Here is a 27,087-nt window from a genome sequence, read left to right as displayed (position 1 = left end):
TATCTTTTTCCATCCCCTCACTTTCAGTCTGTATGTGTCCCTATGTCTGAAGTGGATCTCTTGTAGACAGCGTATATATGGTTCTTGTTTTCGTATCCACTCAGCGAGCCTGTGTCTTTTGGTTGGAGCATTTAATCTATTCACATTTAAGGTAATTATTGATATGTACATTCTTATTACCATTTTCTTAATTGTTTTGGGTTTGTTTTTGTAGGTCCTTTTCTTCTCTTGTTTTCCCACTGAGAGAAGTTCCTTTAGCATTTGTTGTAGAGCTGGTTTGGTGGTGCTGAATTCTCTTAGCTTTTGCTTGTCTGTAAAGCTTTTGATTTCTCCATCGAATCTGAATGAGATTTTTGCCAAGTAGAGTAATCTTGGTTGTAGGTTCTTCCCTTTCATCATTTTAAAAATATTGTGACACTCTCTTCTGGCTTGTAGAGCTTTTGATGAGAAATCAGCTGTTAACCTTATGGGAGTCCCCTTGTATGTTATTTGTTGTTTTTCCCTTGTTGCTTTTAATAATTTTTCTTTGTCTTTAATTTTTGTCAGTTTGATTACTAAGTGTCTCAGCGTGTTTCTCCTTGGGTGTATCCTGACTGGGACTCTCTGCTCTTCCTGGACTTGGGTGGCTATTTCCTTTCCCATGTTAGGGAAGTTTTTGACTATAATCTCTTCAAATATTTTCTTGGGTACTTTCTCTCTCTCTTCTCCTTCTGGGACCCCTATAATGTGAACGTTGGTGCGTTTAATGTTGTCCCAGTGGTCTCTCAGGCTGTATTCATTTCTTTTCTTTCTGTTTTCTTTATCTGTTCCATGGCAGTGAATTCTGCCATTCTGTCTTCCAGGTCACTTATCCATTCTTCTGCCTCAGTTATTCTGCTATTGATTCCTTCTAGTTTAGTTTTCATTTCAGTAATTGTATTGTTCATCTCTGTTTGTTTGTTCTTTAATTCTTCTAGGTCTTTGTTAAACATTTCTTGCATCTTCTCAATCTTTGCCTCCATTCATTTTTTGAGGTCCTGGATCATCTTCACTATCATTACTCTGAATTCTTTTTCTGGCAGGTTGCCTATCTGCACTTAATTTAATTGTTTTTCTGGGGTTTTATCTTGTTCCTTCATCTGGTACATCATCCTCTGCCTTTTCATTTTACCTGTCTTTCTGTGAATATGGTTTTCATTCCACAGGCTGCAGGATTGTAGTTCCTCTTGCTTCTGCTGTCTGCCCTCTGGTGCATGAGGCTATCTAAGAGGCTTGTGCAAGCTTCCTGATGGGGGGGACTGGTGGTGGGTAGAGCTGGGTGTTGCTCTGGTGGGCAGAGCTCAATTTTAATCTGCTTGTCTGCTGATGGGTTGGGCTGAGTTCCCTTTCTGTTGGTTGTTTGGCCTGAGGCGACCCAGCACTGGAGGCTACAGGCTCTTTGGTGGGGCTGATGGTCGACTCTGGGAGTGGTTATGCCAAGGAGTACTTCCCAGAACTTCTGCTGCCAGTGTCCTTGTCCCTGCGGTGAGCCACAGCCACCCTCTGCCTCTGCAGGAGACCCTCCAACACTTGCAGGTAGGTGTGGTTCAGTCTCCTATGGGGTCACTGCTCCTTCCCCCGGGTCCTGATGCACACACTACTTTGCATGTGCCCTCCAAGAGTGGAGTCTCTGTTTCCCCCAGTCCTGTCAAAGTCCTGCAATCAAATCCCACTAGCCTTCAAAGTCTGATTGTCTAGTAATTCTTCCTCCTGTTGCCAGACCCCCAGGTTGGGGAGCCTGATGTGGGGCTCAGAAGCTTCACTGCAGTGGGCGGACTTCTGTGGTATAAGTGTTCTCCAGTTTGTGAGTCACCCACCTAGAGGTTATGGAATTTGATTTTATTGTGATTGCGCCCCTCCTACTGTCTCACTGCAGCTTCTCTTTTGTCTTTGGATGCGGGGTATATTTTTGGTGAGTTTCAGTGTCTTCCTGTCAATGATTGTTCCGCAGTTAGTTGTGACTCTGGTGCTCTAGCAAGAGGGAGTGAGCGCACGTCCTTCTGCTCCTCCATCTTGAACCAATCTCCTCACACATTCTCTTATTTCTAAGTATTCCAACTTCTAATTTCAAAGATATGATTTTTTAGGTGATAATTTCTCACTTACTTCAGACTTCTGATATCCAGAACCGTAGGATAATAAGTTTATGTTGTTTTAAGCCACAAATTTGTGGTAATTTGGAAACCAAGTACCTACCAAATATTATGTTTTATAGCTTTCTAATTAACCAAGTACCATTTATAAATAATCATATCATTCTGGACTGCAAAGGCAACTTTTTTCTAAATGAGATGACCATATGTGACTCTATTTCCCGACCCTTTATTATACTTCAATATTCTCTTCATCTATCTTTTCACCAATATTGCACTTTCTTAATAACTGTAACGTTACAGCAAGTCTTAATATGTGGTAGTGTAAATCTTCAAGCTTCTTCTATGATAGTTTTTTTTTTTACCATTTTGATCTTTTGAAAATCTGATAATAAAATTTATATGAAAATTTAGTTTCAACAATAACAAAGAATCCTATTGGAATTTTGACTGAGATTGCACTGATTTATAGAGCAATTTGGGGAAAACTGATATCTTAAAAATCCTGAATTTCAGATCCATGAATGTGGTATAGCCTTCCATTTAATTTAGGTCCTCTTTGTTTTTGCATTATAATGTTTTTCTGTTTCTGTGTGGATATACTACCAACTGGACTTGTACTTACCTTGTGGGAAAGTCTTTAATTTCATATTCAATTCTTGAGACGTTTTTCAATTTATTTTTTTGTCAGTTTTGGCATCAAGTGATGGTTTTCAAAGAATTCATTTATTTCCTAAATTTAAAACTATGCTGGTATCAAATTATTCATTAGTGTCTCTTATTATAATTTTGTTATATCCCTTTTACATTCTCAGTAATGGGAATATTTTTTCCCTATTTTTTTCTTTTTTTTAGATCAGCCTTTCCAGTGGTAATCGTGATAATGGTCTTTATCATTATCTCTCCCCTTACAAAGTAATACAAATACTATATAATGCAGACCATCATGTTTAATAACAGTAGCTAAAGAGAAAGCAATGTTTATGGAATATGATGAGATCATCGTTCAAGTTATTAAGTTGCTATTAAGTAGTATTTTTGTTTGATTTGATAAGAAAATATAACCACTATCTTAATGAAGTTTATAAATATAGCCTTGTTAGTATATAATAGCTTAATTTAAAACTTAAGAATTTATACCAAATCAATTTAACATAAGACCTATATTATCAATGATCAGTGATCAATAAAAATGCACACACTAAGAAAAGTACCATACAACAATAGGATATGCACGTTGGAAAAATATCTTTTAAAAGGCTGGCTTAAGACCTCAATTATTTGTAATACTTACAAAAATTCTGCAAAATTTATATTCTTTTGTGGTAATTCATCTCAGAATGATTAAATCAAATGCCCAAGTAAGAGGGTCAGATTATGAACACTGGCCCATGAGAATTTCAAGCCTGTGTTATCTCACCTATGATATTGTTCTTCAGATGAGCAGATCACTTATCAATCTGAAATCTTCCCATGTCTATAGATTTTTAAACTATCTAACTAAAAGTTATCAAAATGGAGAAAAATCTTAAAGATCTGTTAGAAACCCAGTAATGTTTTGCTTTAGATATTTATTTTTCATTACTTACACCACTTTTTAGTATTATTACTATTGCTTCACTGGCATTAGATATTCTTCATTTTGTCAATATCTCTGCAGATATACATATATTGCTTAATCACTTTAAAAAAAAGAGAGATGGGGTGGAAGTAGAACTAGAGATTCACTGTAGTCACCTCAAATCTCACCAATTCTCATTATGCAAATCTTGCATTAGTACATGATTAAGTGAAGGACTCTGCCTTACAATGTATTATCAACCATACACAATGGGAGGGCAGTTCTATTAAGCATTTATATCTTACTATAATGAATACAATGCTATGCTAAATGAATGATACCTTCAAAGCATTTTAAACAAACTTCCTAAAATCTTTAATGCTTTGTCGAAAAGAAATACTTCATTTTACTAATTGGATTGGTGGGATTTATCTATGTTACACTATGAATCTCAACCTATTGTTATTAATCAATCACCATAATTAAAAAATAAAGTTCTTCATTTCCATTTCTTTCATAAAAATAGAAAAATTTTAGTACTTACAAACCCTATCTTGTTATTTTCATCTGTGAAAACAAGTGACTTTTCAACATATTCCAGAAAATCAACATATAATGTATATTATATAAAAATTTAAATTAGGCTTTGTAGGAAATTGGGTAACAATATAATTTTCTTTACTCACCTTAACTTCTGGCCAGGAAAATCGGGAAAAATGCTGGATTTCCTTGGCAGTCTCATGGTCTACTTTCTATCCTTGGTGAAACTGCAATGCAAACTTAACAGTTCTTGACTCTGTCCTCTTTGCAGACCATACGAAGGTGACTTTGGGCCCTGGACAGAGGAAATACAGGAGGAAGGTGATACTTTTGCTACCTCGCAGGTACTGAAAAAAAATAGCTCTATATATTCAGAATTTTTATATTTATATAAAAATGTTTGAAAAAAAAAGATTCTCCTTATACAATGGTTTAAAACTTGGTCAAACTAGGATCTACAGATGAGCAGAGGAGAGGAAGAAGGAAAGAAAAGAATGACCGAGGTTAATCCTTAAGAACCACTCAGTCATGTGTTATAAGATTCAATACCAACTGAATATTCAGCTCTGTGTTACTACAACATGATCATAGGAGACAGAGGGAAAAGAGAGAAATATAAGCACCAATTCCACTGCAATCTAGTAAAATATTAGTTTTTTTCAAATATAGACATCAGGTTAATATCTCTTTAAATTACATGGTTTTAAGTAACATGGCTCCTTGAGGCCAGGTAATAATTGTCACAGCGTTAGCAACTCATGTTAAGAGAAAAAATTGTTTCCTTCATGTTTGACTCTCAGCATTTACTAGAGAGTGTTACAAATAGGAAAGGTTTCTAAAAGTCTGTTGAGGACACAGATCCAGTCCCAATTCTACAGGTAATAACAATTGTATATGTTGAGAAGTTGAAACAGAAATTTCTCCTAAATTCAGATTTCATTCAGCCACTAATTCCCAATTTATATGCAAAGGCTCATTGTTTCATTAAAGACCAAAGGAAACACTAAAATGTTAGGAGTTTGCTACACAGAATGGAGCCTCTGTGTTCCTCTTGTCTGAGTTGGAAAGTAAATGTAAAACTCCGATATTCTGCATTCCTGAAGCTGAGCAAAGCAGTGGGGGTTTCAATTAAAAACCACAGGAATGGAAAGGGATACGTCAATAAAACCACAGACTTGTACGTACGGCATACTAGCTTGCAAACAAACACAGCAAGCCTTCCTGTAGTATGAGTGTATTACTGTATGTTTAAACTGAATGCGTGATGGCTGAGGTGACTATCGCAGCATGGTTTTCCCTCATTTCATGTACAGGGGAATGCAGACTTGCATCCTTGGTTCCTTGTAGCAAATGCAATGAGGAAATTGCTTAACTGAAGAACGCATCACCAAAGTGGGAAAAGCTGAAATGATACTAAATCTGCCTTTTAAGTACGAAGATCATTAAAGGAAGATAATTTCAAGGCTGAACTGATATGCAATCAGTAATGGTGGAAAATTAGTTTTTTCAAATATAGACATCAGGTTAACATCCATTTAAACTACATGGTTTTCACTATAAGGTTTCTGCAAACAGTGTCTGACATTAGAATATATTTGTTGAGTAATCAATTGGCTATAGAGGAGTACAATCAGTACATAAAAATATTACATATTTTATAAGGATAAAACCAGAATAAAGGCAGTCCTGTTAAACAGAGCATAGGCAAAGTATTTAATTTATAATTCATGGTACATAGCTGTGTATTTTTTTAAAAGATGCGACGTGTTACAAATATTTAAGAGAAGACAGCTATGTGGGAAAAACTGGATAGTTTGCTTGGTTAATTAATTAGGCTAAATGTTGCTTAACTTTGCTACCAGTTAACAACTGGTTTCAAATATATTGGCTTCTCATTATGCTTGAACAATTCATGAAATTAATCTTATTGACTACCTAGTGCATTCAGAGACTGAAGCTCAAAGAAAAATCCAAGATATTTTTAGGTGAGGATTGTCTCATTGACTCTGACAAAGAATGCTTTATTTTTCTTTCCACAGAAAACATGTTTATTTTATCCATATTGAAGGATAACAGAAATAAAAGTCAGCTTTGTTTATTTTCCAACATTTTGATGCTTACCTTATTGCACAGTCTAATGAAACATGGTGGTAGACACAGCACTTACTGTGGGGTTTATTTTATGGAGGGTTTTATTCCTGAGTAAAAGATAAAAGGCTGGGGATAAAAGTGAACATACTTTACTTTCCAAGCTTCCTATATATTGTAAAGGATATACATTGTGATACTTCAGGAAATTCAAAGATTGTGAGATGTCTTGCACTTCCTAAACAATTATTTTTTATGAATTATAAATTTCAAAGAGTTTGATAAAGGCTTAATCCTAAATCTCTTGGTTATCTTATCAGTCAGTTGTGGGGTCTTCTGATTACCATAATGATAGAGTCCAACAATTATGGGATGTGTTATTTTGAAGTCAAAACATAAATATACATTTGTAAAATGGAGCACAGCATCCTTGTACTTGAAAATATAATTAGAGTGATTAAAAACAGAACATAGGACAAGTTTTATCATAATCCCTTACTCACTGCTATGTCTCCAATGTTTACTCAGTCCAGTCTCTGACACATAGTGCAGGTTTTATAAACAGCAGTTGGGAAGATAAATAAAGATAAATAAAAGAATTAACAAATAAAAATGGATGTTAAGTGGAAACAGATCTAAAACCTAGATTTCCTAAACTGTGCCTTCCTCTGCTTCTTTTTTTTAATTTTATGTATTTATTTATTTTAATTCACAAGATATTTTATTATATTTTTTTCCTTTTTTTTAACATCTTTATTAGGAGTATAATTGTTTTACAGTGTTCTGTTAGTTTCTGCTGTATAACAAAGTGAATCAGCTATACATATACATATATCCCCATATCACCTCCCTCTTGCATCTCCCTTCATTTCTTTTTATGGCTGAGTAATATTCCATTGTATATATGTGCCACATCTTCTTTATCCATTCATCTGTTGATAGACACTTAGGTTGCTTCCATGTCCTGGCTATTGTAAACAGTGCACTCTGCTTCTTTATAAGGAAGCCTGTTGCATCATAAAAATCATATAAAATGCCTTGCTCCCTCAGGCACTACAATTCTGAGACCGCATCACAACCAAGCAAATGAGTTTTCACGAAGAGCACCACGTTAGAAATAGACACCATAAAAAATAATCAAAATCTATATTTTCATGGGATAAAGAGTAATACAGGAAACTCAAAAATCAGTATTTGATATTAAGAATTGTAAATATTTCTTTGAGGATCTGTAGTTGCTGCAAATTATTTTTTAAAAAAAGAACAATTATGATTAGCCTTTATTCTTAACCTACTCAAATATATTATTAATAAAATATCAAATGTTTAATACTGAAATTCCCTAAATGCTGCCTCATTAAAATGGAGGCTTATAATAGATTATTAAAAAACAGCACAAAGCATAGTGGAGTAGCTATAAGTAGTTATTTACCTGATGTAATGTGTATACAAATTAAAAGGTTAAAGTTAATAAGGAGCTGAGAAAGCTAAACAAATTAAGACATAATGCATTTATCATTTGCTAAATTGTTTGACATTTATTTAAAATAAGGAATCTCGCTAAATCAGCTCCCAACATAAAAAAGGCCTTTATGTATTAAAATATATGTCAATTAAAAGTTTTAAATGTTTTCAAGCTCCTAATATAAACACTGTGATTGATACATTAGAGGATACAAAAAATATTAATATTTAATAATAATAATAATAAACTGGCCATAGTTGAACTGCTGCTATGTTTCAGTAAAGTTAAACCATTTTTAACATCTACTTACTTCATTTCACACTAACTGCTGGATTGTCTATTTTAGTCTCAATACAGACAGCAATAACTGATGTCTTGGGGCCAAGGATAGGTACCTAGGAGGACATGTACCTTGACTCATAGGTACTTATGTACCTGTGAGTCAAAACCCATTAGAGCCCAAGGTTCATACTTTTTCTCCAAACTGAAATTGAGTATACGTGAAAACTTGCACACACACAAACACACATATACGCACACAATGCTGTATATAGCGGTGTGTCCTAGAAGAGCTATGAAGAGATTGTATCAGCATGGGAAATTATGGGGTTTTTTTTGGTCGAAGGATGAAAGAAGGTTTGATGGAGGAGATGGCTTTTGAAATGAGCTTAAATGTATCAATAGAATTTCACTGGTTCAGGTTACAGAAGACATGGCAGGCAAAGGTAAAAAAACTGAGACAAAAAAAATCAAAATTTGTGGAAAAATGATCTAGGCTATTCAAATTGTTAACTAAGTTGCTAACTAAGTAGTATTTAGGATGCTGTTGGCATCTTCCTCTCTCTTCAATACCATTCCCCAAATATTAATCTTAGGCCCTTATATAAAAAGGGTCATTTCTTTGAAGCATTTGTTATATAGAAATACAAAATAATAAATACAAATCAAAGCACAATTTTGATTTAAGCATCCTAAAAAGCTAACATTGCATTCCCTCTAAATTAAATAAAACAAATAAACTAAAATATTTTGTTTGAGCCTATTAAAAAGTTAGACAGCATAAACTTGGATAGATAATATTTAACATGTATATTTTTAGCTTGCACTATATTATTTTATATACTTTTGTATAGTATGCACAGATGTATATAATACATAAGGGATATTTACACTATTATTTTGATCTTCAAAGATCTCAAATTCATACACAAAGGTCAAGTTTAAAGTTGGTGTCTTCTATAAATGAAATATAAATGTGTCTATCCACACTTGGGCAGTTATACACAGAGTTCAGGAAAACAGGATGTACATGAAAATAATGAACTATTTATAGACAATATGAATAATCTAGAGACATTTTTTACAGATACATAGAAATATCTGACTCTGCCTCAGTCAGTTAGCTGAGACACGTTTTATAACATATTTTTATTAGTAACAGAAGAAACATGAAGAAATTTATTTACTATAAGCACATGATATAAATTTTCTAAAACCAATAGTATTAAATAAATTAGTGGTAACTACTACAGGTTTAAGATTGACATTACTGATGGAGTTTAGACCTTCCTCAACATGACAACCTTCAAGTGACAGAATCTGGAAATAAGGTAAATTTGTCCAAACTGCTTTGGGGTTAGAGGGCATAAATCTTTCCATATATACATAAGTATACATATATATACACACACATATGTATGTATGTATTACATATACATATATAATTCATATAGACCTAATTTAAAACAGTTAAATTAGTAACAACAGTAATTAATGAACATTTGAGAAAACTCATAAAACAAAAAAAAATCTATAGAAATCATTATTATATGTCAACTCCAAACATACAGATAACAATTAATATTTTGGAATATTTTCTTCCAATATTATTCTCTCTATATATATTTACAGTACTGAATATCTATAGCTAGATTAAAAGGAGGCTTTCAAAAATAAATCAGTTACATGACTATTTTAGAAGTCATTGAATACCCTTTGTTTAAAGAATGCCTACATTTCAAGTACTGAATTTAACAAAATGTTTAATTATTTTCTCAATTATTATTTATTTAATTATTTATTGTTAATCACAGTTATAAATAAAGCTGTGACACATAATATTTTTGACCATTTCTCTCATTGTTGAATTCCTCAAAGTTGGATTCTTGTATAAAAGTGTCCTGACATTTTTAGAGCTCTTGATGAAGAAGGAATATAATTTTTATTTATTTTTTTTTTTTTTGGTACATGGGCCTCCGGCCACGGCTCACGGGCCCAGCCGCTCCGCGGCATGTGGGATCCTCCCAGACCGGGGCGCGAACCCGGTTCCCCTGCATCGGCAGGCAGACGCGCAACCGCTGCGCCACCAGGGAAGCCCAGGAATATAATTTTTATAGCAGCTGATATGGATTTAAATTATTTGAATGATGGGTGTTTACTGAGAGACAACTATTTCTCTTCAAATCTATCAGAATATAAGGTCAAAAATTAATTGTATGTAAAAGTTTTATTAAAACATAGTAAGTCCAATAAAACACTTGTATTTTTTGAGCAGTACCTTTCTGAACTTTTTTGAACTTTTTGAGTAGTACTTTTCATCATGGTATTGTTACTCTCAAGCTGACTTGGATTTAAGATTCATATTGCTGGGCCAAAAAAAAAAACCTGAAACAATTTTAGAAATAGAATTAATTTTGAAAATGTGAAACGGTTTGTTACCGCAAAAATAAATTAGTCAAGTTTCATTCTGGAAAGCCTTGAACTTTTTGAGTAGTACTTTTCATCATGGTATTGTTACTCTCAAGCTGACTTGGATTTAAGATTCATATTGCTGGGCCAAAAAAAAAACCTGAAACAATTTTAGTAAATAGAATTAATTTTGAAAATGTGAAACGGTTTGTTACCGCAAAAATAAATTAGTCAAGTTTCATATTTTATATAAATATACCAACCATGTTCACGTTAGGTATCAGACCTAAATAATTCTGTTTGAGAAAACTGTGCGCCTACCATATCAAGCCTTCGTCTGAGACTCCTGAGGCACATGTGGCATTCATCGCCAGCAACCCGCTCACAGCCTAGCGATCACCCCCTTGCCAGCTGGCTGGTCGCATGGATGAATAAGGAGAAGGTTTTCAGGGACTGCCACAGGAGCAGTGAGTTGGCAGGGAACCAAGTAATCTTCGACAGCCAACTGGCACCAGGGAACTCCTTAACTCTCAGAGGGTTAGCCACGCACAGTATGTCCAAGCCATGCAGAGCTTACTGCCAGGAAGCCTACATTTGGAAAGGCATTCTCCCAAAGAAGCAGGCAGAACACTCCCTTCATGAAGAACTGCCTCGTTCACAGATTCAGGCACCTAAGAAAACGCTGAAACCGGAAAAACTGGCATTGCTCCTGAGGTTTACTTGCTTATTATATTGACTCATTTATTTGTTGACTTTCAGAGGATTCAATTTTTAAAGATATTCAGTAGAAGTCCTACCTACCAAGTGGTAGACCACCTGAGTCAGTTTGTTTTGAACAGCCCTGTTTCGTGACTGCAGTCCTAACACATTAAAAGCACCTCCATTCATTCCCAGCAGGGTCCTGGTTTAGATGATATAGGATATGGTCACTCAACTACTAACAAAATATCTAAATTGAGTTTTGGGCCAAAATAACTAAAATGACCAAACTACTGATTCTCAAGAAGAGAACAAGTGAGATGACAACCCTGTGTATTTTTTAAATTTTAGCTTTTTATTATTAAAAAATCAGATCTTTATAAGATTTAGAAATCTTATAAAATTTTATGAGTATAAATAATATATTATGGACCTCCACATACCCATCACCCAACTTCAACAACTATCAACTTTTTTTTCCTATTCTAAACTTTAACTAAATAAAACATGACTTCCTTGAATTCCCACTCTATCACAATGTAAGGAAGTATTTACCAAAGTTTATTCATGCAAAACTAGTCCTGGGAATTGTTTCAAGAGAAAGAAAAGAGTTGTATATGAATCCCCTGCTTTTCACAACAAACATTAATTCAGCTACAAAATCTTTAATAGGCTAAAGAAACTATGTTTATGTGTGTTGGATACAGTTTTCATAAATCAAATCACACATATCAAGATCCTACAGAATTAGTGTTAACCTAAAAAAAAATAGTCAACTTGTAAACATAACCAGATTTTTTTAAACCATTGTCTTTGGAATGATACAGTTTTATAAAATTAAATTTTATCTAACTACCTAGGCCTCTGAGCAATCATATCAATGTATGGTTTATCTGGGACCAAAGAAAATAGCACCTTGGGAGAAGTAAACCTGTGTTGTTCTTCACGGGTGCAAACCGCAGAGAATAAGCCTAAATTTCTGTTAATGCACTCATCCACCAATCCAGTTATGAAGCACCTACTGTGTTTTTTAAGTTCTGTGCCAGAACTTCAGTGAAAAAGAAACATCGCCCAGTGGGGAAAGATATTACATGCCTATTGTCTATTTAGTTGTTTAAGTGCTTTTCATTCATTCCTTAATCATTCATTAATCATTTGTCAAGTACCTACTATTTTCAGGTCTCGTCTAAGTATTGGGGATATAATACTGAGAGAAACACACAACATTTCTGTTCTCATGGTGCCGTCATTGTAGGTTGACTGGGGACAGCAGGCAGAACATAATGAGGAGAAGCACCAATCTGACCCGAGTGGGAAGACGTGGCAGGGAGGAAGCAAGAGGAGAAATTCCTGGATGACATAAACTTGTTCTTTAAAACAAAGAAAAGTTAGGTATGGAAGGGGAATAGAAATAAAGGAAGTCAAAAGATAGCATTTGCTAAGATTAGAAGATGGGAGAGTGTCTGTTCTAAGACTTTGTTTTACTTGACACCTCACTTATAAGTACAATGGATAAGTGCTTTGCTCTTGTTTCCAAAGTCCTAGCACAAGATTGCTCATGAAATACTTTTGACTAGATTTCTCTAAAAAGGACTGCTTCTTCCAAACAAACAAATAAACAAAAGCATGCATTGGAGGTATGAGTTGACAAGGGATTTTTCATAGTTCTCTTGGATTCTGCATCTTTCCTCCTCCCCCTAGTAATCCTCACTTCTAAGACAATAGAGTCAGCCTCATCTTTCTGTGGCCCACACTCACCATATTATCTTTAGTCATGATGACGCCACAGAAACAGACTATATTCTGCCTTGTTCTGTTCAATGGCCATTTTTTTTGGTCCCTGTTTACTTCTGCCCATATGGTCACCAGCCCCCTAACCCTCCTTTTGTCCCAAGACCTGGACTACTTGTGTGTCTCATAAAAAGGTATTTTCACCTCAGGGCCTTTGCTTTTGTAGTTTCCTCTGCATGGAGCTCTCTTCCACCTGATATTCATATAGTTTGCTCTCTCATGCCCTGTTGGTGTCAGCTAAGACATCGTTTTGTCAGTGAATGTTTCCTGACCACGCAAGATAAAATAGCAACCACCATTCACCTAACCACCCCTACCCTACTTTAGCCTTTTCCTTTCAATTATTATTATATTACAATCTGATACATGTTTCTTTCCTTTTTTTAACGAAATTATCTTCCTACACCAGGCTCTATACTCCAAAAGGAAAGGGACTTTGTCCGTTTTAGTCACTGCTGAGTCTTCTCTACAAAGAATTACAATGTCAAAGGGTCAGTATTACGGAGAACATTGGTAACGACCTGATAGTTAAGAGTTTCTATATTTGATGTTTTAAAATGACATGGATTCATAGTTGGTCCTTTCAATTTAGGCTTGCTGTGATTAGTTAAATGCCCAACATGAAATGGGAAACCTTGTTGGTGTCAACCTCAGTTTCCATATCTGCAAAAGAAGTTAGGCTTAAAAACTACTACAAAATTAGAAAAGCTGTAACAATACTTTGGTTGCTAAAATAACGTCACCAGTGAATCCATTACTGTATGTGGAGTAGAATAATAAACCTTCCTTCAGGTTGAACTGTCAAAGTACAAATCTGCAGGAAGCCTCTCTTGATGAAGAGTACAGCTCTTCTCCTCAGATTAAATTGGAAAAGTGATAATTATACCTTTCATGCATTCCAGATTTTATAGGACAGTTTCATTGTAATATCCACTTGCAAAACTGTATGGAGTGAGGTGGTGTTAAAGAGCACACATTTTTAATTTAAAATCCATTAGCATTCCACATAATTAATTAGAATTTTATACTCCAGTGACTTTTGGTTCCCTACAGAAAACTGAGCACACAGAATATAATTTGATTTAATTTTTGGTTTAGGTTTAATTTACCTTAAACATTTTTTTAAATATCTCGGGGGAAATTTTGACTACTTAAAATTTTGTGTTCTTTCTTTAGTAAACCCCGCATTCTATTCTAATATTCTTTGATGTGGGGTGGGGGGGAAGTTTAGAAAAGTATAGGTAAAGCAAAAATATTTAATGCAAGTATTTAGAATCCGAAATACAGAATACATAGCCTTGCTATGGTAATATACTTGGGAGAAATGAGAGGTTGTGAAATTTTGCCTGTCAATTTCACACCCTTCTCTTCTTACGAGAATTATGGAACTGTATCTCCACACAGGTCTTTTAAAGTTTCAGTCTATGCCACTAAAATTATCTCTCACAAAAGGTATCACATGTATTTGACATTCTTACAACACATTTATTGTGGCTCAAGAGGCCAAGTACAGGCTCATAATTCCATTCCATAACAATTTCCAAGGGCCATTTCTGTGGGTAAGTTTCCAGTTGGATTATTTATAACCATGGAATTAAATCACAAGGTTTGGAGAGCCTTAGCCTAACTTCAAACTGCTTTACAATGATTATAATAAATATCAGGTCTTTAGAATTCTTTGTTCAGTTTAGTAGGGTCATCAATTAAATTTTCTGTACATTTTCTTTTTACTCTAATGTTTTCTTTAATTTCTTACCCTCTTTTAACCTTATCCTATGCCCTTTTATCTCAGAGGCTGACACATTCATATAGTATTTGCTAGATATGCAAGCGTATTTATTTATCATTCACCTAGGTAAGGTTTTTCTAACTTCTTGCATTATTGTTACACTAAGTAGTCTTTCAAACACTTAGATTGAGTAGGACCATTTAGCATTTACTAAAAGCAATTATAATATTGTGACATACTTTCTACAAATGGCAATGCAGTTCAATTCAAAACAGTGGTAATAATAAGCTATTAAATAGAACACACATATACACACAGTACACACACATACACATACATATACATACATAAAACATACAGATTTAAGTAAGTCTATCAAATAACAAGCTTTGAAAATTTTAATAGAACTAAACACCAAGGGTCTGTTGTTTCTTCCGTTTTACAACCAGAGATTTGAATACTATATTTCATTTCAAAATATGTTTAAAGTAGTATAAAGCAGGAGACACAGTGATCTTTTAGGTTTTCAAATCTTGGGGGACAAAATAAGATGTCATTTAGTCTCCAGATCCAAATTTGAATGAGATACTTTCCAGATATAGACATTTTACAGAATTTGAACTCATTTTGTCTAGAGGTAGAATTAAAATGTTGGCTCATTTATACACATATAATTTTAATCTAAATGGTGGATTTAGGCTTATTTTGACTCTTTAGAAATGTGCATTCAAATGTAGGGTAAATCTCGTTCAATCTCAATCACAAACTTTTTTTAATATTAAGATTTTGCATATAAAACATAAAATATTACGAAACACAAGTTAGTTAAAATTAGACAGACAAGATCAGGTTACTATACGGGAAAACGTTATTCATTGGTTTTATGTCATAATGTGAATATGCTAATAACTACGGGAATAATTGACACTGGAGGAACAAATATAAACACATTTAATGAGCTTATTGATTTTTTTCCCTCATAAATGTTCTTACACACTTTATACTGTAAGCATATCACTAATGATGTATGTCTTTTCATTAGAGTTGGCATAATAAAGATGACAATTAATTTTTAATGCATCTGTTAGTGAAATTTAATATTGAAAAATTAATAAAGCAAACTTAATTTCATTGCTGACTCTTATTAGCATTACATGTATTAGCACGCAAATTTACCAATATGAACATTTATCAGGCAACTTGGTTAGGAAAGCTATGATAATCCTAAATCACTATCAGCTTGGTCAGGAGAAGAATAAAACAGTTCCTCAGAAAATAAACCAAAGCCCACAGTTTAAGAGTGTCGTAATCCTATAGGACTCATTTCTCCTTTGATACAGAGCATTCATGACAGCTGTACAAAGGTCAGCTTGTTGAGTAGTTTCCCGATTGGCTTTAAATGAGTTGGGCTACTCTGGACTGTCTGTGAAGTCCTCAACAGGCTTCTGTTGGACAAGGATTGTAGAAAGGGAATTCTTTTTTTTTTGTTTGCTTTGTTTCTTTGAGGTTTGTTTTTGTTTTGTTTGTTTTTTTGCAGTACGCGGGCCTCTCACTGCCGTGGCCTCTCCCGTTGCGGAGCACAGGCTCCGGACGCGCAGGCTCAGCGGCCATGGCTCACGGGCCCAGCCGCTCCGCGGCACGTGGGATCCTCCCGGACCGGGGCACGAACCCGCTGTCTTATTTAAGGTGTCTTCCCTCTGGAAGATAGGTATTATTCTCATCTATTCTATAGACGAGAAAACCAAGTGTCAGAGAGGTTAAGAAATATTCCATCAACGGATAGAGCTCTGATTCTAAAACAACTGGGTCTCACTCCAGTACGTCTGGTCTTTCTAACTTGAGAGGCCTGTGGCCTTGTTTTGTGTAAACTGCATTTGAGCAAAATGACACATGTTTAAGATTCTGAAATGGGATGAAATGGTCATTCTATGAAATAAAATGTTAAGCTCAGGAAACTTTCCTCATGTGATTAAATCTAGCTCAGATTTTATTCCGCACCGATTCATTCAAAGACATTTTTAAAGACCTGGCTGTCAGGTAAGCTTTGCATCTTTTTTCTTCCTCTACACAACACATGATACAAGTACCCTCTGGTCTGTCATTTGTAACTATTATATCTCTAGAAAAGCATTTGTTTTAAATGGATGATTTATCACTAATTTTCAACTTTTTACACACATCGGCAGAGGATCTGAGAGAAGGCAAGTGGAAGAAGCAAAACAGCCCAGTTTTCTCCAACTAGGGTGGTATAAAATCTTTCAAAAGGTAGCAAGTTCGTCAGAGGCACGATAAAATTTAACATATTCCTGCCATAAATATTTTTGAAGGGAAGAAGACTGAAAAAACACAAAACAGCAACAACAAAAAGAAAATTTGTATCAGTAATATTACATTTTATCTTATAATGTTAAACCAATTACCTAAAAATTCTCCATCTTTATCAATCATTTATTCAGGCCACTCATTTATTCATTTGGTTTGTGCATTAAATATATGTTCAAATAAATTATACAAACTTGTGATCCAGAAAGAGGGTTGGGAATTACAGAAAGCTTAAAAGATCATTGAAGTACATCTCCAGACTAACTGTCCCTAGAGCCTATACTGACTCAAAGCAAAACAAAACAAAAAAAAACTGCACAGAACAAATATTATGTGATTTAAATTATGGCTCCATCACTGATGACCTTGGGAAGGTACTTCATATGAAGAAGCCATTTACGTTTTTTAACAAATAGAAGGCTACACATATTTAAAAAAATAATTATAAAGGTCAACTCTTAGACAAAGAAAACCCAGAGAAAGCAAAGAAAACAACACTTACTAAAAAAACTAAAAGAACATTAAAAACTAAAAACTGGACATAAACCAGATATATCTGTCATGTCAATTAATATTAAAACAGTGAGAATATCTATGAAAACTTTCAGGTTGGACACTATGGAAAATCAAAGAGAAAGCAAAGAAAACAACACTTACTAAAAAAAAAACTAAAAGAACATTAAAAACTAAAAACTGGACATAAACCAGATATATCTGTCATGTCAATTAATATTAAAACAGTGAGAATATCTATGAAAACTTTCAGGTTGGACACTATGGAAAATCAAAACCAGAAAAATCTAGGGGAATAAAAGCAAACAAAAAGAAAGTCGGGCACTTGACAAAGTAGAATTCAGGCCAAAAACAAGTAAATAAACTAGACTAAGAAAGACAATTTATACTGGTGAGAGTACAACCTGCATAAACATATAACAGTTATGAATATGCATAAGCTAAATGATGCTGCATCAGTGGTGATAAAGCAAAAACTGTGAAAGACATAAGAGGGAAATACACAGAAATATGCAACAAGCAAGAAGCTTTAATTCACAGATATCGGACTATGAAATATCGAGTGCATAAAATTAATTTAATAAAAGAACACTTAAAAAAATTTTTTAAATTTAACAAATATACATTAAATTTTCTTCCCTGAAAATAAAGAATGCACTTTATTTTCATATGCCCATGGAAGAGTCACAAAATTGATCATATATATTATGCCACAAATTGTCAATAATTTTCAGAAATGTGTAAATAAAACAGTATTCTCTAATTGGATGCAACAGAACTAAGACAATAACAAAGCCAGAAAATAAATCATCCCTACCACCTGGCAAAAAGAGAAGTATACTACAAAACTAAGTTAGTAAGAATATAAACAAAAGACAGTAAAACAGATTATAATATTAAATATACTAGTTAATAACAAGCCATGAGATACAGCTAAAGAGATTCTCAGAGGAAAATTTGTAGTCTTAAATTTATATGGCAATATTAGCAAAGACCTTTTTCTTTACATCAGTTAGGCAGGAAAAGGGAGCTAACCTAAGTAATTTTATAAGAGTGATGGTCTGAATGGATACCGTAAGGCTAAAGATTAAAAAATAACTGTACATAAATATTGTACTCTAGTTGATAAATTTGTTTCTCACAGAGGTATGGATTAGTAATTCTGAAACTACTTTATGTATATATATATACAGTCGTCCCTCAGTATCTACAGGGTATTGGTTCAGGACCTCCCACAGATACCAAGATCCTCAGCTGCTCAAGTTCCTTATATAAAATGGCTTAGTACTGCATATAACCTCCTCCCATGTATTTTAAATTATCTCTAGATTACTTATAACACCTAATACAATGTAAATGCTATGTAAACACTTTATTAATGCACATTGAATTCAAACTTTGCTTTCTGGAATTTTCTGGAATTTTTTTTCCAAACATTTTTATTCACTGTTGGTTGAATCCACAGGTACAAAACCTGTAGATATGGAGGGCCAACTATACTAAGATTGAATTAATGAATACTGATATATATATATTCACATATAAATACAAATTCACACTGATATTACATAATAACTATACATATACATATGTAAATATATGAATATATATAAATATATACTTATATAAATGTATATATGTAAATATATATATATAGCTGTTGTATATATATGTAAATATATAGAGATAGCAGTTGTAACAAATTATAACAGGCTTAGTAATGTAAAACTACACAAACTTATTCTTATAGTTCTGGGAGTCAAAAGATCAAAATGGGTCTTACTGGGCTAAAATCAATGTGTCAGCGGGGATGCATTCTTTCTGGAGGTCCTAGGGGAGAATGTGTTTCCTTCCTTTTTCCAGCTTTAGAAGCTACCTGCATTCCTTGGTGTATGCCCCTTCTGCCAGCATCAAAACTAGCAGCATAGCATAGTCACATCTCTCTCTGGCTCCTACCTCATCTGCCTCCATCTTCCACTTTAAAGGACATTGTGATTATATTGAGCCCACCTTGATAAACTTCTTACTTTAATATTAATTATTTTCCCTTGCCAGCATGTAACCTAATATATTCACAGGTTCCAGGGATTAGAACATGGATATTGTTGGGGGGGCAGGGGCGTTATTTTGCCTACCACAAAACCTAAACTCTTTTGCAAGAGAACTCTACCAAAATTTTAAAGAGCAAATAATTCCAAAGCTTTCTGAACTGTTTCAGGGAATAAAAAGAACTAAAACTTAATTATTTCTTTTAATCAAGCAAAACAACACTGATTCTTAACTTGGCAGTGTTAGCCTGCAAAAGATGATTACAAACGAATCTCATCTCTGATAATCAAACATCTTAAATAAAATATTAGCAATTGGAATTCAGTAGCACATCAAAAGAATAATACATCATGACCAAGTGCTGTTTATCTTCTTATACAATGAAAAAGTATTTGATACAGTTAAACATCTATTTTTTACTTTTAAAAACTTTCAAATATTAATATTATTGTGATAAAACATATTTTAACCCAAAAGATAACATTAAACTTAACAAGAAAAAAAAATAAGACTATGAAGTATAAAAATTTGAAAAGAGGAAGTAATTGTCTTATGGTTCATAACTGAAAAACTCAAAAGAATCAACTAAAAGCCACTGTGAGAGGAATAAATACACAGACATAGAGAATGGACTTGAGGACATGGGCAGAGGAAAGGGTAAGCTGAGACGAAGTGAGAGAGTGGCATGGACATATATACACTACCAAATGTAAAACAGATAGCTAGTGGGAAGCAGCTGCATAGCACAGGGAGATCAGCTCGGTGCTTTGTGACCACCTAGAGGGGTGGGATAGGGAGGATGGGAGGGAAATGCAAGAGGGAGGAGATACGGGGACATATGTATAGGTATAGCTGATTCACTTTGTTATAAAGCAGAAACTAACACACCATTGTAAAGCAATTATACTACAGTAAAGATGTAAAAATAATAATAATAATAATAAAATGAAAACCACTGTTAGGAACAAAACTTAGTAATGTAGCAATGTACAAATTTAATATTTTAGATAGTAGATTTTCTACAAGCAAACACAAACAGCTAAAAAACTTAAACTAAATATCTAAATTTACAAAATAAATATAAAACCTGTGAGGATATATTTGATAAGAAATGTCTATACACACAACCAGCTAAAAAACTTAAACTGAATATCTAAATTTACAAACTAAATATAAAACCTGTGAGGATATATTTGATAAGAAATGTCTGTATGAATTATATGGTGAAAAAACTAGCACATATGATAATTATATTTATTTAAAATATATAATGATTTCAGTTCTCTCCATATTGACTGCAATAAAACTAATCTTTTATCTTTATGTTAACAAAAGGAATTAAAATTCTTATGGATCAAAACCACAATGAGATATCACTTCACACCCACCAGGACTGTTCGAACAAAAAGTCAGAAAATGATTGCATTGTTGAAGATATGGAGAAATCAGAACCTTCATACACTCCTAATAGGAAAAGAAAATGCTGTATCCACCCTGGAAAACTATCTGGCACTTCCTCAAATAATTTAACATAGAATACCACATGACCCACCAATTCTTCTCCTAGTTAAACACCCATGAGAAATGAAAACATATACCCACAAAAAATAATTGCACATGAATATTTATAAAAGCATTACTCAAAGTAGCCAAAAGGAGGAAACAACCCAAATGTCCACCAAGTGATGAATGGATAAACTGTGGTATATCCATACAATGGGATATTATTCAGCCTTAAAAAGGAATGGAATACTGATACATTTTACAATTTGGATGAACCCTGAAAGTACTTGCTAAGTGAAAAAAGCCAGTCACACAAGACCATGTATAGTATGATTCCATTTGTATGAAATGTCCAGAATAGGAAAATCTATAGAAACAAAAAGTAGATTGGTCATTGCTTAGGGCTGTAGAGGGATGTGTAGATAGGGAGGTGACAGTTAAAAGGTACAATGTTTCTTTTTAAGGTGATGAAGATATTCTAAAATTGACTCTGATGATGGTCATACATATCAGTGATTATACTGAAAACCATTGAACCATATACTTTAAATGGGTGAATAGTATAAGAATTACATTTTAATAAAGCTGTTAAAAATTCTTATAAAAATGAACAAGCGAAAATGGCTAGGGAAAAACTCTAAAAAAGAAAAGCAATAAACATGAACTCAGTCCAATAATGAAAAAAACATGAGACTGTGGTACCTCTCATGAACAAGGACAGACAAATGGAGCACAATATACAGAGTGAAGTCAAACACCAATGAGGATGGTATAAATGTTTTAAGGGGTATAATAAATCCGTGGGAAAATATGGAGTATTCAAAAACTATGTTTGAGACAGCTACTTAACTAGCTGGGGGGTAAAAACTGAATTGACATATGACATCAAATACCAACATAAATTACCAAATATCAAAGATTTCATTGTAAAAATAAAAACAGAAAAGCAATAAAAGAAAACTTTGGATTTCAAATTATCAGAAAGACTTCTTCTAAAAGTAGCTCATAACACAGAAACCATGAAAGAATGAATCAATTAAAATTGTATTTTAGGGCTTCCCTGGTGGCGCAGTGGTTGAGAGTCCACCTGCCGATGCAGGGGACACGGGTTCGTGCCCCGGTCCGGGAGGATCCCACATGCCGCGGAGCGGCTGAGCCCGTGAGCCATGGCCGCTGAGCCTGCGCATCCGGAGCCTGTGCTCCGCAACGGGAGAGGCCACAGTGGTGAGAGGTCTGCGCACCGCAAAAAAAAAAAAAAAAAAAAAAAGTATTTTATAGTCCTGCGCGTCCGGAGCCTGTGCTCCGCGGCGGGAGAGGCCACAGCGGTGAGAGGTCTGCGCACCGCAAAAAAAAAAAGAAAAAAAAAAAAGTATTTTATAGTTATATTTATATAATATATATTATAATAATAATACTGTTATATTTTATATATTATTATATTTATATTATATATAATATATAAAATTGTATATTTTAACCTTCATGGTTGAAATATATAAAATAAAATTTTAAAAACACTGTCAGAATACAAGTGACACACCAGGGGTATTACTTGCAAATCACTAAACAGAAAAAAAGAGCCCCTAGAAACTAATAAAAATAAAAACAAACATTTTTTAAAACTGGGGAAAAACTATAAACAACCATGCATGAAAGATAGAACACTGAATGGGCCCTTAATTATGAATGGATGCTCAACCTAACATAATAAGAGAAAGAAAACTTTAACACAGACTCAAATAACATTTTCAGATTGATAAATTTCTTAATGCTTTTTAACACACAATGTTGGCAGTGTAGTTGGAAATAAACCTTAACAAGTTTCTGAAAGGACTGTAATGACAGCTGAGCCTGCGCATCCGGAGCCTGTGCTCCGCAACGGGAGAGGCCACAGTGGTGAGAGGTCTGCGCACCGCAAAAAAAAAAAAAAAAAAAAAAAGTATTTTATAGTTATCTTTATATAATATATATTATAATAATCATACTGTTATATTTTATATATTATTATATTTATATTATATATAATATATAAAATTGTATATTTTAACCTTCATGGTTGAAATATATAAAATAAAATTTTAAAAACACTGTCAGAATACAAGTGACACACCAGGGGTATTACTTGCAAATCACTAAACAGAAAAAAAGAGCCCCTAGAAACTAATAAAAATAAAAACAAACATTTTTTAAAACTGGGGAAAAACTATAAACAACCATGCATGAAAGATAGAACACTGAATGGGCCCTTAATTATGAATGGATGCTCAACCTAACATAATAAGAGAAAGAAAACTTTAACACAGACTCAAATAACATTTTCAGATTGATAAATTTCTTAATGCTTTTTAACACACAATGTTGGCAGTGTAGTTGGAAATAAACCTTAACAAGTTTCTGAAAGGACTGTAATGACAAAACTCCCAATGCATGAAGGTTTTTCATTCTGAAATGAAAAATTCTTTGACTTTTAACAATCAATTCTACTTCTTGCAAATAGTCTCTTGTATGTGAAATAAAGCATATGCAATTATTCATTCTAGCATTGCTGTAATAACAAATGTTTGGAAATAAGTCAATTGTCCATCAATAGGGCATAGGTAAATTGGGGTACACCCATATAACACAGGATTTTTCAATCTTAGCATTATTGACATTTTGGACCAAATAATTCTTTGGAAGAAGAGGGGCTGTCCTGAGCATTGTAAGATGTTTAACAGCATCCCTGGCTTGTACCCACTAGATGCCAGTAGCACAGCCCACCCCCAGTTACAACAACCAAAAATGTCCCCACACGTTGCCAAATGTGCCAAGTGGGACAAAATTGCTCCCTCTCATTGAGACACACTAATATAATGGAATACCACACAGCTATTTCTAAAAATTGAGAGTATTCTAATGCACTGAATTAGAAAGACATATAATATATATTTTGTCAAGTTGCACCATTTTTGAATATAGGTTGGGAAAAAGAAAATATCCGTATTAGCATATTTGCACAGAAATGCTCTGGAAGAATTCAAAAGCAACAAAACAGCGGTTACCTATTGTTGGAAGGTGGATAGATGGATGGCAGGTAGAGAAGGGGATGTTTTTTATTTTAATTTTTATGATAGATTTAATTAACCATGGGAATGTTAAAATAAAAACACATTAATCAAACTTGACAAATGCATTTGAGTCTTTTCCATTAGCTCTGTCTTAATAATCATCCTTTATAAAGGTGCTGGACCTTGATTTCCCTCTCAAGATACTGAGAATCCTTAATTAAGGGGACTGAGATTTTCTTTACCCGTACATTGGTTTGAGTGCCTGAAATATCTGCACAGTCAGTCATGTTTTAATGTCTTGAGAAGGGGAAATTTTAAGGAAGTGGAAATAGTACTGTAGTGTGCTTCTTGTTGTTCTGATAGTTTTTCAACTGGGAAATACTTTTCACCAGTTTTCAGTTTGGGCTTTTTATTTCAGTTTTCAGGTTTTTACAACAGTTGAAAAACTGGGACCCTTCTGTGAAGACCTGTGGAGTGTCAATCTTATCAGTGTTCTCCAGCTGCTAGCTGGGGAGTGATATCCTCTTTTAGAGGCATGGAATTACAGGACTTCAGACTACCAGGGCAGTCCTTCAGGACCGCCACTGTCAGCAGACTGGACAGGCCCCACCTCCAGGCGCCTGATGCACAGGAAGCAAAGCCATCCCTCTTGATATATTCATGTGACTGTCTATGGTTTGTTGGGCTGCTCCTCCAGGAAACCTCATAGTCCATGGATTTGAACACAGCCTCTTCCAAAGAGGTAACTTTGGACCAAATAAGCAACTCTGGATTCTACTTTTCAAATCCTGTCCCATTTCTGAACTGCAAATAACAACTTCCTGTACCTGTTCTTCATTCTGGGGAACTCATGGATTTATACGAATGTAAAATTCTCTCCAGGAGATTGTAAGTGACTCATAGAAATTTGGGAGAATTAAAATAACCATACATGAAGCAACATTTTTACACAAATTGTGTTTAGCCCAACTCCATCATATCACAAATAAGGAAATTCAGTTGAAGAGAGGTTAAGCAACTTAGCCAGGACCAAATAACTAGACAACCTGATGATAAATCTGAGATGCTTGCTTAAAGCAAATAACCATTTGAAAAATCTGTACCTGATATTCTGAACTAGAACATAGGAAGGCAGTTTTCGATTGCATTATAATGAGAATGGAGGTTAGAACTGAAACCAGGGGGAAGAGGGCATTCATTAAGAGAATATATAGAAAGAAAGATCAGATCACTGACATGTGAATTTGCAGGAATGCCCACAGTTGAAGTATTAATAGAAGAAGAAGACAATTTTCCCTTTACCTTTCCATTTCTTCTGACTTCAAGTGCTGTATACTTTTGTTTCATGAAGAAAGGAATGACAATGTCATAAGTGGAATAGAGTTTATTTCTCAACTCTCCAAAGACGTCTCTTTCTTAGACTTCTACTTCAATCCAATAATTTCAGTATTCTCCAACATATTTTATATGGGCACTGTTTCTGTGGAATATTTATTGAAATTTCTCTCAAATTAACTTTGTTAAGCTTGATATTTTCAAAACCTAAAGGCTTTGAGAAATTTTGAAGTAAAGCAACCTGTTAATAGGCTATTTCCCACTCTGAAATTCACTAGTCTATTTGACCACAAACCCTTCTACCTCGTGTTTAGCAGAGTATATCTCAGAAATAGAAATTTATGGGCAAGCCTTGGGTAACATCACTCCAGCTCTCTTCCCACCTCCATGAAAACACTAAGAGTCCTGGAGTTGATACACATGTTAAAGTACCCTCACTGGGGCTACTGTCTCTCCTTCTACCCATTCTCCATCCTTCCCCACTCTGTGCCTAAGGATCCATATTGCTGAGGACTGCCTCACCGGGGTTTCCTCACCTCCGGGCTTCTGTACTGAGTCAGCCAATATGAGGCATCCTCCAGGAGAGTCAAAACAAGGAGAAGAGAGAACAATTAATTTGTTCCTCATTCCCTCCCTGCATCAGTGCTGCATCTCTGGCAGCAGCCGAGATGCTCCACAATTATCCCTCTGCTAAGCAGCCCTGTGACCACGACGATTCCAGCTCTCACTGGGCTCTGGTGTCATCATTTTCTCCCTTACCTCCTTCCAGCCCTTTGAGCGTCCTGGTGTTACTAGTTTATGAATTCCTCAACATTCTTTGTTCCCTTAATATCTCTACATTTGAACCAACTGGGATGAATTCTATTTTATGCTGAAACCCTAAATATTAAAAGTAGTTTTTCTTTCTACAAATTTCAAATTTGTACACAAAAACCCCCGAAGAACATTTATCCTTCCTGAACTTCTCAAATTAAATATATACAAACAATAGTATAAAACTAATGTTAAAATATCAATGCTATATGTGAATGTAATCATATACTTTTGGGATAGATTATGATTTTTTTAACATCTTTATTGGAGTGTAAGTGCTTTACAATAGTGTGTTAGTTTCTGCTTTATAACAAAGTGCATCAGTTATACATATGTCCCTATATCTCTTCCCTCTTGCATCTCCCTCCCTCCCACCCACCCTACCCCACCCCTCTAGGTGGTCACAAAGCACCAAGCTGATCTCCCTGTGTTATGCGGCTGCTTCCCACTAGCTATCTGTTTTATATTTGGTAGTGTATATCGCCCATGCCACTCTCTCACTTTGTCCCAGCTTACCCTTCCACCTCTCCGTATCCTCAAGTCCATTCTCTAGTAGGTATGCATCTTTATTCCCATCTTGCCCCTGGGTTCTTCATGACCATTTTTTTTTATTCCATATATATGTGTTAGCATACGGTATTTGTTTTACTCTTTCTGACTTACTTCACTCTGTATGACAGACTCTAGGTCCATCCACCTCACTACAAATAACTCAATTTAGTTTCTTTCTATGGCTGAGTAATATCCCATTGTATATATGTGCCACATCTTCTTTATCCATTCATCTGTCGATGGACACTTAGGTTGGTTCCATGTCCTGGCTATTGTAAATA

At 34.4% G+C, this 27,087-nt stretch overlaps 1 long non-coding RNA gene across 1 annotated transcript in view; it reads right to left on the bottom strand.

Annotated features, from left to right (window-relative positions):
* Positions 1-27,087, bottom strand: part of LOC114484016 (uncharacterized) — a 739,540-nt gene that overhangs the window by 408,484 nt on the left and 303,969 nt on the right. The window contains exon 5 of the long non-coding RNA XR_008615544.1: positions 4,359-4,507. This is a non-coding gene — a long non-coding RNA (uncharacterized lncRNA). The remainder of the gene's footprint in view (positions 1-4,358; positions 4,508-27,087) is intronic.

This window comes from Physeter macrocephalus, chromosome 17 (assembly GCF_002837175.3).
Source record: "Physeter macrocephalus isolate SW-GA chromosome 17, ASM283717v5, whole genome shotgun sequence".
NCBI lineage: Eukaryota > Metazoa > Chordata > Mammalia > Artiodactyla > Physeteridae > Physeter > Physeter macrocephalus.
This window is presented reverse-complemented; position numbering and strand designations above follow the sequence as displayed.